Source organism: Schistocerca piceifrons, chromosome 9 (assembly GCF_021461385.2).
Source record: "Schistocerca piceifrons isolate TAMUIC-IGC-003096 chromosome 9, iqSchPice1.1, whole genome shotgun sequence".
NCBI lineage: Eukaryota > Metazoa > Arthropoda > Insecta > Orthoptera > Acrididae > Schistocerca > Schistocerca piceifrons.
This window is the reverse complement of record NC_060146.1, coordinates 129202772-129214947: the sequence shown is the minus strand read 5'-3', so window position 1 is coordinate 129214947 and position 12176 is coordinate 129202772. Positions and strand designations below refer to the sequence as shown.

Sequence of the window (12176 nt, the reverse complement as noted above, 5' to 3'; positions counted from 1 at the left end):
AACTGCGACCTTCCTGACAGGAAATCACGAATCCAGTCGCACAACTGAGACGATACCCCATAGGCCCGCAGCTTGATTAGAAGTCGCTTGTGAGGAACGGTGTCAAAAGCTTTCCGGAAATCTAGAAATACGGAACCAACTTGAGATCCCCTGTCGATAGCGGCCATTACTTCATGCGAATATAGAGCTAGCTGCGTTGCACGAGATCGATGTTTTCTGAAACCATGCTGATTACGTATCAACAGATCGGTCCCTTCGAGGTTATTCATAATATTTGAATACAGTATATGCTCCAAAACCCTTCTGCAAACCGACGTCAATGATATAGGTCTGTAGTTCGATGGATTACTCCTACTACCCTTCTTAAACACTGGTGCGACCTGCGCAATTTTCCTATCTGCAAGCACAGATCTATCGGTGAGCGAGCAGTTGTATATGATTGCTAAGTAGGGAGCTATTGTATCGCGGAGATGCTTCGTGTAATCAAATGGGAACCCGGGAGGGAAGATATTTTAGTGAAACACTATTGAGAAAATTTAGGTAGTCGACATGTGCTACTGAGTGCGTAAAGATCCTACTGCTGGCAAGATACTGTGCATTTGACTTGACCACGAAGACGAGATAAGAAAAATTATGGTTCTTACATAGGCATATAAACAGTCGTTTTTCCTCGTTCCATTTGCCAGTGGAATAAGAAAGGGATTGACATAGGTACAAGATATCCTCCGTCATGCACGGTATGCTGGTTGCGGAGCACGTATGCATATGTAGATGAAGATCTGTACTTATATTGCTCATGTAATTTTTTCTTCTTTAGTTTGAAATTATAATGTAGTCTTATTGTTTTGCGTAATGTGTGTGGGCCGGCCGGAGTGACTGAGCGGTTCTAGGCGCTACAGTCTGGAACCGCGCGACCGCTCCGGTCGCAGGTTCGAATCCTGCCTCGGGCATGGATGTGTGTGATGTCCTTAGGTTAGTTAGGTTTAAGTAGTTCTAAGTTCTAGGGGACTGATGACCTCAGAAGTTAAGTCTCATAGTGCTCAGAGCCATTTGAACCATTTTTTCGTAATGTGTGTGTGTGTGTGTTTTCGAACGGTTGCCATAATGTTGTGACCGACAGAGAGAGATACTAGAGTACTGTTGGGAGACAGTTTCGCGTGCTGGTTAGCAGTGGAGTGCGAAGTAAGAGTTGGGTCTTCCTTGTCCCGTTAGAGAGCACATCAGTACAGACATATCGACTTCTCGGAGATGTGAGTGAGAAAGAAAGGTAGCCCGGCAGAAAATATTATGTTAGTCAGCGTGTCCGGACAGCTACATCCGTACATTCTAGTCACTGTAAGTGCGTGGTAGAGGGTACCTTCCTCTGTACTGGTACGTCTCATTTCAGTCTCTGGTGCAGTGTAACACTTCAGGCGACAGTTTTGACCAATACTACCTTCTGTAGGAATATATCACACTTTTTTCAAGCACCTGGTAGACGGAGGTGTCCTGTTCTGGTGGAATTTATTGACGAGATAGGTATTACTGTAACTTAGAATGCAGAGCCTGCCACGGGTAACGCTGGTGCTCATACAATGCCACGATAATTGTCCATTCCACGGTCAACAGTTTGGAATGTTTTGCAGTGTATTTTTACTCGTGCAAGTTCCAGATGGTACACCGACTGAAACCTTATGATCAACAGCAACGTTCTCAATATGCTCTTCGGTTTTTGGCAACAATCGAGATGATGACATGTGGCTGGGCAATATTCTGTGGAGTGACAGGGTACATTTTACACTACAGGGTGCAGTGAATACAGAGAACCGCCGAATATCCGGTACTGATAAACCATGTGTGGTACACGAAGAGATATTGCACTCGCCATACGGGTCTCCGTAGTGTGGATTCACATTCACAGTCGTTGATTCTTCTTTGATGAGAGTACATCCAGAGAACCAGTGAGGAGTACCAAGACGTCTGCACGTTATCGAGACCTCCTTGTACAGCAAGTGATTCCTGGTCTGGAAGGGTGCACTGTGTGGCAACCGCTATTTTCATGGAAGATGGGGCAACATCTCATGTCGCTCTTTCGGTGAGAGGTCTTCTTAATGCAGCCTTCCACGGACATGTTACAATATGTGATCAAAAGTATCAGGACACCTGGCTGAAAATGATTTACAAGTTTGTAGCGCCCTCCATCGCTAATGCTGGAATTCAGTATGGTGTTGGCACACTCTTAGCCTTGATGAAAGCTTCCACTCACGCAGGTATACGTTCAGTCAGGTGCTGGAAAGTTTCTTGGGGAATGGCAGCCCATTTTTCACGGAGTGCTGCACTGAGGAGAGGTATCGATGTCGGTCGGTCAGGCCTGGCACGAAGTCGGCGTTCCCAAACATCCCAAAGGTGTTCTATAGGATCCAGGTCAGGACTCTGTGCAGACCAGTCCATTACAGGGATGTTATTGTCATGTAACCACATAGCCACAAGCCGTCCGTTATGAACACGTGCTCGATCGTGTTGAAAGATCCAATTGCCATACCACAATTGGTCTTCAATAGTGCGAAGCAAGAAGGTACTTACAACATCAATGTAGGCCTGTGCTGTTGTGCTGTGATAGTGCCCCGCAAAACAAGGTGTGCAAACCCCTCCATGAAAAGCACGACCACACCGTTACATCACCCCCTCCGAATTTTACTGTTGGCACTACACACACTGGCAGATTTCACTGGGCATTCGCCATACTCACACCCTGCCATCGGATTGTCACTTTGTGTACCGTGATTCGTCACTCCACACAACCTTGTTCTACTGTTCAACCGTCCAATGTTTACGCTTATTATGCCAAACGAGGTGTCGTTTGGCATTTACCGGCGTGATGCGTGGCTTATGAGCAGCCGTGTGATGTCTGAATAGATGTGTGCCTATTACACTTTAAGACCCTCTTCAACAGTCGGTTGTCTCTGTGAGTCAACAGACGAGGTCGGTCTGTACGCTTTTGTTCTGTACGTGTCCCTTGACGTTTCCACTTCACTGTCAAATCGGGAACCTACGGATGCTTATGAGTGTGGAAATGTCGCGTGCAGGCGTATGACACATGACCACGTTCGAAGTCCGTAAGTTCCGCGGAGCGCCCCATTCGGCTCTCTCACGATATCTAATGACTACTGAGGTCGCTGATATGGAGTACGTAGTAGCAGGTGGCAGCACAATGCACCTAACATGAAAACGTATGTTTTTGGGGGTGTCCGGATACTTTTGCTCACATTATCTGGAGAGGTTTCCCAGATGCATGGCCTGCCAGATCTGAATCCATGGGATTTTTGGCTCTGTGAATATCTAAAAGAAACGGCTTTACCAGGAATACGTTCAGACTCTACCTGATCTGAAGGCCTGTGTAGAGGAACACTTTGCTCAGATTCCACCGGAACTGCTGCGAGCAACTGCTGATGACATCGCTTTACGGCTGCAGCACCTCGTCGACGTCTCCGGTGCTGCTCGTACTGAAAAAATTGTGCAAGCGGCAGTTAATAATAAAATCAAAATTATGCCTTTCTCACTTGTTCAAAGAAAGGCAGCACGTTTTGTATTATCGCAAAGTATGGGAGAGAGTGTCACAGAAATTATACAGGATTTGGACTGGAAATCGTTAAATGAAGGGCGTTTTTCGTTGGGACGGAATCTTCTCACGAAATCTCAATCACCAACTTTGCCTCCGAATGCGAAAATATTTTGTTGACACAAACCTACATAGTGAGGAACGATCACCTCGATAAAATAAGGGAAATCAGAGCTCGTACGGAAACATACAGGTGTTCATTCTTTCCGCGCGCTATACGAGATAGGAATAATAGAGAACTGTGAAGGTGGTTCGATGAACCCTCTGCCAGGCACTTACATGTGATTTGCAGAGTATCCATGTAGATGTAGATGTTTGACCTTTCCTGCCCATGACCCGTTCCCATTCCATTACATACGGAAACAGTTCCGAAGTCTTTATTGCATTCATAGCGCCGGGCGGTGTGGCTAAAGGCGGTCGCTGGGAGCGTCATCAACGAGAAGAAGACAAAATACATGGATGTCGGAGGGGGGATTTCCCACACAACGGCGGTGCCCTTTGACAAGGTGCCCGTACTCAAGTGTTTAGGAGTGCAGTTCTATAGCAATGTCAGCCGCACGGCGGCGACTACGTACCGCCGGCTCCTACACTAGACACGAGCTCTGCTGCAGGACAACAAACTGCGTCGCTTGGATATGCTCCTCAGAACACGTTATGTCAACACCTATCTTGTCTCAAAACTGAACTATTTTGCGCATATCCTTCCCTTGACGGCTACGATGGCCGACAGATTTCAAGCAGCATATGGACATTTCGTAAGCACCGGTCTGATTTTTAAAGTCCGATACGCCACCCTGACACTGCCGCAGCGGGCGGGCGGTATCGGTTTAATTCACGTATATAACCGTGCGCGATCGCTTAATCTCAACACGATGCGTCGCACGTGGACCTCTGCCCACGCCACTCTGACGGGCACCCTGATAGCGGAAGTGGCACCACACTCTCTGCATCACCCGGTTCTGTAGGACACATTTCACCGGAACTCGCCCACATCAGAGAGTTCTTGATTGACTTCAGCCACTTACGGTCAGAACTTCCGACGACACGGAAGCCCAGCACAAAAGACTATTATCGCCTCTATCAACAGCAGCAACCTGTAAATACGGTCGCCCACAGACATCCTGAAGTTGCCTGGAACACGGTGTGGCGAGCGGTACACACGCCTTTTCTACCTACGACGGTGCGTTCATTGTCGTACGTGGTTGTCAATGGGAAGTTCGCTACTCGTCAGAGGCTACATTCCATACATCTGACGGACAACCCCTTGTGTCCGACATGCTCAGTCGCTGACTCGGACACACACCGTCTGACGTGTGCCGCGACCAGCGAGTGCTGGCTACTGAAGCAGCGCATGCTGGCACTGCTCTTGCGGCGATTGCCGGAGTCTATCTCCCCTGATGACGTATTGCGCCCCGTCGGCGTATACTTTCCATCAACCGGAACGAACGCCGTTAACTGGCTAAAAGGCATGGCCGTTTACTACATATTTTGCGATGCTCCCAAAGGCACATTCGACTTTTGGTCCCTATTGATGACGACACATGCAGCTTTCAGCCGCCACCCGAAGTACAGAACTCGTTTCGCAAATTATTTAGGTTCATTATTTGCGAATCCTCCTGCTCACTGGGGCGTTCCGGGTATGAGACGCTGAAAATGAAGAAGAATCCTGGAGCATATTGATCCTCTACGGACGGAATAGGGGGGAAACCCTCCCAACAGACGAGAAGACGACTCGGACGCTCGGCTACGGCAGTTGTAAAATCTTTCTTTGTAATGAAACAAAAATAAATCTATAAATACAATACAAAATGAAAAAAAAAATTAAAAAAAGCGGTTCTAGGAGCGTCAGTCAGGAACCGCGTGACCGTTACGGTCGCAGGTTCGAATCCTGCCTCGGGCATGGATGTGTTTGATGTCCTTAGGTTAGTTAGGTTTAATTAGTTCTAAGTTCTAGGGGACTGATGACCTCAGATGTTAAGTCCCATAGTGCTCAGAACCATTTGAACCATTTTTTTGCATTCATAGCGCCATATTTGCACCTAGTGACCAACATTGAGACTAATTTTTTCCATCGCATATCAGTTCCGCATTAACGCATTATTAGCGTATCTACAAGTTTCGCTGCCATACTATAATTACAGCCCACGCTGGATCTCCGCGTGTAGCCGCAATTTAATTATTACCACGCGGTACGACCGCTGAGTTCCTTCGTGATGTCAAAAATTCAAAATGAGAATGCTCTGAAATTAACACGAAGTCCGTTGTTGGCCAAAGCGGAAGAAGAAGTGTAAGAGTGAGCCACTGGTGAGCCCACCGCGTCCAGGGTTAAGGCCGTTTGCAGTCTCCGTGAAGCAAAAGGCGCTCGGACACAGCCGGTGTTCGATCTGCTGCCCGCGCCTCGAACTGCGCTGCGCTACGGGGCACTGGACCAGCAGTCCCGTTTGAGGCGGGAAGCGGACGCGGTTCTCGGAAAGCAAAGTGAAAAAGCACCCGCCGCCACGCACACGAGTCGTGCGTCGCCGAAAACTGGGACGGCTGCACGCAGCGAATATTTGGCGAAAGCCGCCCGGTCAGCATACCTCGTTGGTGCTCCGTCTGCCGTGCACCTGTACCATTCGCTACTACCCGCACAAACGAAAAGTTTTCCATCGTACCGATATGTCGTGCAGGACTTGTTAACGTGGCTGTTCATTTACCGATCGAAAGGTCACCCCCTAACGACACTACTCCACTTCACTCCGCCCCGTACTACAGATACTCACATGGAGCATACATGGTGAATCGGCTGCCCCTACCGCTGTCGATTTATGCAGTCCGCAGTGTTATCGCTGGCCTTCATAAACCACGTGCGAGATTTTCACACACTCGCTCGCTACACGTAAAAAAAAAAAAAAAAAAAAAAAAAAAAAAAAAAAAAAAAAGAACAAGTCCTTTTTGTAGCGTTAAATTTTGTACTCGGTACATTTTCGGTAGAGACCGTAGTTTCAGAATCATTCAATAAAAGGTTACAAAAGTGACCTTCAAATGCACCCCCAGTCCCACACACAGCCCTCACTGCTCAGATTTCTAGTGTGTTGTCCACGCCATTCCCTCCCACGAGAGCCGGCCGGTGTGGCCGAGCGGTTCTAGGCGCTTCAGTCTGGAACCGCGTGACCGCTACGATCGCAGGTTCGAATCCTGCCTCGGGCATGGATGTGTGTGATACACTTAGGTTATCAGTGCCGTAGAACTTAGAACTACTTAAACCTAACTAACTCAAGGACATCACACAACACCCAGTCATCACGAGGCAGAGAAAATTCCTGACCCCGCCGGGAATCGAACCCGGGAACCCGTGCGTGGGAAGCGAGAACGCTACCGCACGACCAGGAGCTGCGGAAGAACCATTTTGAACCCTCCCACGAGTGTTCAAATATTTACGACTGCACGAATTATTTCCCACATTCGATCTTTTTTGTCTTCACTGACTGGTCTCATATCGCCACTGTCTTAGTCGAGCATTTAAAAACTTTAAAACTGACCCTTGTGTAAATTTTACCGACCACTTTTGTGAACTTTAACAACATGAAATAAACAATTTCATCGTTGCATTCGTCAGGCTTTCTGACTGCGAAACTATTGTGCTTTTAATGGTTAAGCTTGCATCAAAGTCGTTTTTCTATTATTAGTCCGACGCGCACGTTTAAATTAATAATATTAACGAATTAGCCGACTATATTAGTGGCGCAACAGTCCAAAAACAGAGATTAAAAAAGGTGGAATATCGGGAATAGTTGGTGCAGTCTGAAATTTTTGCACATCTGTACGAGGGAGTGTCACGAACAACACACTAGAAATCCTGTCTAGCAAGGGATAAGTGTGGAGTGGGAGTGCATTTGAAGGTCATTTTTGTATGTTTTTCTTGAATAACTCGAAAACCGTCGTCTCCAGCGAAATCGTATCCGAATACAAAATTTAACTACATTAAATTTTACAAAAAGGTCCTGTTCATTTTTCTTTAGGACTAACAGTTTTAGCGTAGCGATCGAGAGAATACGGAAATCTCGCGCTTGGTTTATTATGGCCACCTACAACATTGCGGGATGCACAAAATGACAGCAGTAGGGACAACTGATTCACCCCGTATATACGAGGTGTGTTCAAAAAGTAAGGTTACGTTATATTTTTATGAAAAAATATTTATTTATTCATCAGGATTCATGTTGTCCCCTTCAGAGTAAACCCCTTCATATACAATACACTTGTGCCAACGCTTCTTCCAATCCTCAAAGCACTTCTCATAAGCACTTTTTGGTACAGCCTTCAGTACTTCCAGGGATGCAGTTTTTATTTCCTCAGTCGTTGAAAATCTTCGTCCTTTCACAGGTCCCTTCACTTTTGGAAACAGGAAAAAGTCGCAGTGGGCCAAATCCAGTGAATATGGTGGCTGACTATAGTGTTGTTGCCAAAAAATCTCTCACAAGCAACGATGAATGAGCAGGTGCATTGTCGGATACAAAAGCCATAAACTGTTTTTCCACAATTCCGGACGTTTTTTGCGTATTGCTCCTCGCAAACGGCGTGTAACGTCAAGGTAATATTATTTATTCACCGTACGACAAAAGGTAAAAATTCATGATGGACTATGCCACGATAATTGAAAAAACAAACACTGAGCGAAACCTTGAAAAAATTTTGGAAATTTTTGGTAAGGACTATGGGACCAAACTGCTGATGTCTTCGGTTCCTAGGCTTACACACTAGTTAATCTAACTTACGCTAAGAACAGCACACACATCCATGCCCGAGGGAGGACTCGAACCTCCGGCGGGGGTGAAACCCGTGCGAACCGTGACAAGACGCCCTTATACTACGCGGTTACTCCGCACGGCGGAAAAACTTTGACATTTGATCGAACTTGGCGTGCTTTTTTCGGTCTTGTAATAGTAGCATTACATATTAAAAATACAAAATAATTTTTATTGAAATAAAGCAAGCGTCCAGAGGGAATAGTGAAGTGCTGTCGCTATGTGTTGCTTTGCAACCGTCAGTCGTCGGTCTTCGGCCGCATCTCCAGTTTCATGTTTGCCCAAGTAGTGTCCGTGAGTACGCTGGGGATCTCAGAGGCGCTGTAACGCGCATGATCCACGCCCTATCGCAGCTCATCGACCAGCTACGGCCGCCATAACCGCCCCACACAGGTAGCGAGCAGTTGCGAAAGACTTCGTCGACGGGCTTCGATATGAGGCCACCACAGTGGACCATAAACAGTGTTCGATACAGTTATCGTATCGTGGCACTGTAGCCCAATTACGATGTTCGGAACATGGCCGTGCTGTATGTCTATAAGTGATGAGAACATTTTAAGTCCATAGTTACCTTTAGCCTCCACAAATAAAACATTAAGTCAAATGCAGTAAAACATCACGATGCTATGGCTGTCTTAAAAAATATTTTATGTCAACAATTCCAAACATGCCAGAATGAGATTTTCACTCTGCAGCGGAGTGTGCGCTGATATGAAACGTCCTGGCAGATTAAAACTGTGTGCCCGACCGAGATTCGAACTCGGGACCTTTGCCTTTCGCGGGAAAGTGCTCTACCAACTGAGCTACCGAAGCACGACTCGCGCAGGTTCGCAGGAGAGCTTCTGTAAAGTTTGGAAGGTAGGAGACGAGGTACTGGCAGAAGTAAAGCTGTGGGTACCGGGCGTGAGTCGTGCTTCGGTAGCTCAGTTGGTAGAGCACTTGCCCGCGAAAGGCAAAGGTCCCGAGTTCGAGTCTCGGTCGGGCACACAGTTTTAATCTGCCAGGAAGCTTCAATTTCAAACATATTAAATAGTGAAGGGGGAGTGGGCAGATGAGGGGTAGGAAATAGACGGTGCGACGTCATACGCATAGGGGCAAGAGAAACTGGTAAAACTTTGCAGGTTAAAAGCTGGAGGCAGGGGGAGATGGGGCCGGAGTGGGTGGGAGGCTTTGAGCTCAATAACAATGTCGGTAAATTGTGCATCGAAATGGATCCAATTACTTACATGACCTGGCACTCTTACAAGCATTCTGCGAACACTTCTAGGAATTGCTTTTCCTCAGCCCAGTTTGATCACTGTATAGCTTAATCGCTTTTCTTTTCACGTAACCGGTAGCCAGTCGACAAAATAAATAAATAGAGCGTATAGAATAAAACCTACATTTTTTTTCTGTTCCGGCGACAATATGTCGGGAATATACACTGACGCACCAAAGAAACTGGTATAGGCATGCGTATGGAAACACGCAGAATACGGCGCTGCGGTCAGCAACGTCTATGAAAGACAACACGTGTCTGGCGCACTTGTTAGATCGGTTATTGCTGCTACAATGGCACGTTATCAAGATTTAAGTGAGGCTGAACGTATTATTATAGTCCGCACACTAGCGATGGAACACAGCATCTTCGAGGTACCGATGATGTGGGGATTTTCCCGTACGACAATTTCACGAGTGTACTGTGAACATCAGCAATCCGGGAAAACATCAAATCTCCGACATCGCTGCGGCCGGAAAAAGATCCTACAAGAACGGAACCAACGACGACTGAAGAGAATCGTTCAAAGTGAAAGAAGTCCAATCCTTCTGTAAACTGATACAGTCTTCAATACTGGGCCATCAACAAGTGTCAGCTTGCGAACCATTCAACGAAACATTATCGATATGGGCTTTCGCAGCCGAATGTCCACTCGTTTATCCATGATGACTGAACGACCCAAGCCTTTACGCCTCTCCTGGGTCGGTCTACATCGACTTTGGATAGATGATGATTGCAAACATGTTACCTGGTCGAACGAGTCTCCTTTCAAATTGTATCAAGCGGATGGACGTGTAGGGCTATGGAGACAACTCATGAATCCATGGACCCTGCATGTCAACAGGGAACGACTCTTCAAGCTGGTGAACGCTCTGTAATGGTGTGAGGCGTGTGCAGTTGGAGTGATGTGAGAACCCTGATACTTATAGATAAGACTCTGACAAGTGACACGTACGTAAGAATCCTGTCTGGTCACCTGCATCCGTTGATGTTCTTTGTACATTCCGACGGCCTTGGGCAGTTCCAGCAGGACAATGCGACAACCCAAACGTCCAGAATTGCTAGAGACTGGCTCCAGGAACAATCTTCTGAGTTTAAACACTTCCGCTGGCCACAAAACTCCCCAAACATGAACATTATTGAGCATATCTGGGATGCGTTGCGACGTGTTGTTCATAAGACATCCCCACCTCCTCGTACTCTTACGGATTTATGGACAGTCCTGCAGGATCCATGGAGTCAGTTCCCTTCAGCACTATTTCAGACATTAGGCGAGTCCCTGCCACGTCGTGTTGCGTCACTTCTGCGTGCTCGCGAGGCCCCTACACGCTATTAGGCAAGTATACCAGTTTCTTCGGCTCTTCAGTGTATAACAACACCAGAAGTGGCAGGTGACAATAGCACAGCAGCCGGCCGATGTGGCCGAGCGGTTCTAGGGGCTACAGTCTGGAACCGCGCGACCGCTACGGTCGCAGGTTCGAATCCTGCCTCAGGCATGGTTGTGTGTGATGTCCTTAGGTTAGTTTGGTTTAAGTAGTTCTAAGTTCTCGGGGACTGATGATCTCAGAAGTTAAGTCCCATAGTGCTCAGAGCCATTTGAACCAATAGCATAGCAAAAACAGAAGGACCGTGGTCTCGAGGTGGCCCGAGCGAGTTAAAAAAATAAATAAATAAAAAAGGTTGAATGTGTGCAACACGTCTAGAGCGTTGTGGCGAGTACACCTGTAGTGCAGCGCTGAGGCCGCTGGGAGGCTCTACGTAGCTTCTACCCTTGGCTGATCACCGCCGCCTTCCCAGAACCGTGACAATGAGCTGCGCGCGCGCCCTGCTCTGGCGTCACTGCCTCCCCATTTGGGAGTCTCCCACATGGCGTCCAGCATTGTCTACACACGCAGCTTGCATTCCGAGTTGCTGCAGAACGGCGCCGTGCGAGGTCCGCAGTCGAGCACACGCGACATTCCAACTGCGTCCCCGTCTCGTGACTTAACAATGCGCACAGATTTTGTATTCCGAGGCTGACGGCGTATCTGGTTTCTGGCTCAGCTACGCTCTGTGTTCCGCAAACAACCGTTGTAACCACTGATACCTAAGGCACCAAGATATAGCATATACACTGAACAGCAAAAGAAACCAGTCCAGTACACATGCCCAATATCGTGTAGGGCCCCCGCGAACATGCATAAGTGCCGCAACACGACGTCGCATAGACTCGACTAATGTCTGAAGTAGTGCTAGAGGTAATTGACACCATGAATCCAGCAGAGCTGTCCATAAATCCGTAAGAGTACGAGAGGATGGAGCTCTTTTCTAAACAGCACGCTGAAGGCATCCCATATGGTCAATAATGTTTATGTCTGTGGAGTTTGGTGCTTAGTGGAGCTGTTTAAACTCAGAAGAGTGTTCCTGGAGCCACTCTGTAGCAATTCTGGACGTGTGTGGCGTCGCATTGTCCTGCTGGAATTGACCAAGTCCGTCGGAATGCACAATGGACATGAACGGATGCAGGTGATCAGACAAGATGGTTACTTACGTG

The 12176-nt window shown here is 47.4% G+C and overlaps 1 protein-coding gene and 1 non-coding gene across 3 annotated transcripts in view; one reads left to right on the top strand and one right to left on the bottom strand.

Moving 5' to 3' along the window:
• LOC124717040 overlaps nt 1-12176 on the bottom strand; it is an 859980-nt gene that overhangs the window by 697403 nt on the left and 150401 nt on the right. The window lies entirely within an intron of this gene.
• On the top strand, nt 9297-9371 carry Trnas-cga. The gene has a single exon. It is a non-coding gene; the product is annotated as a tRNA-Ser (tRNA).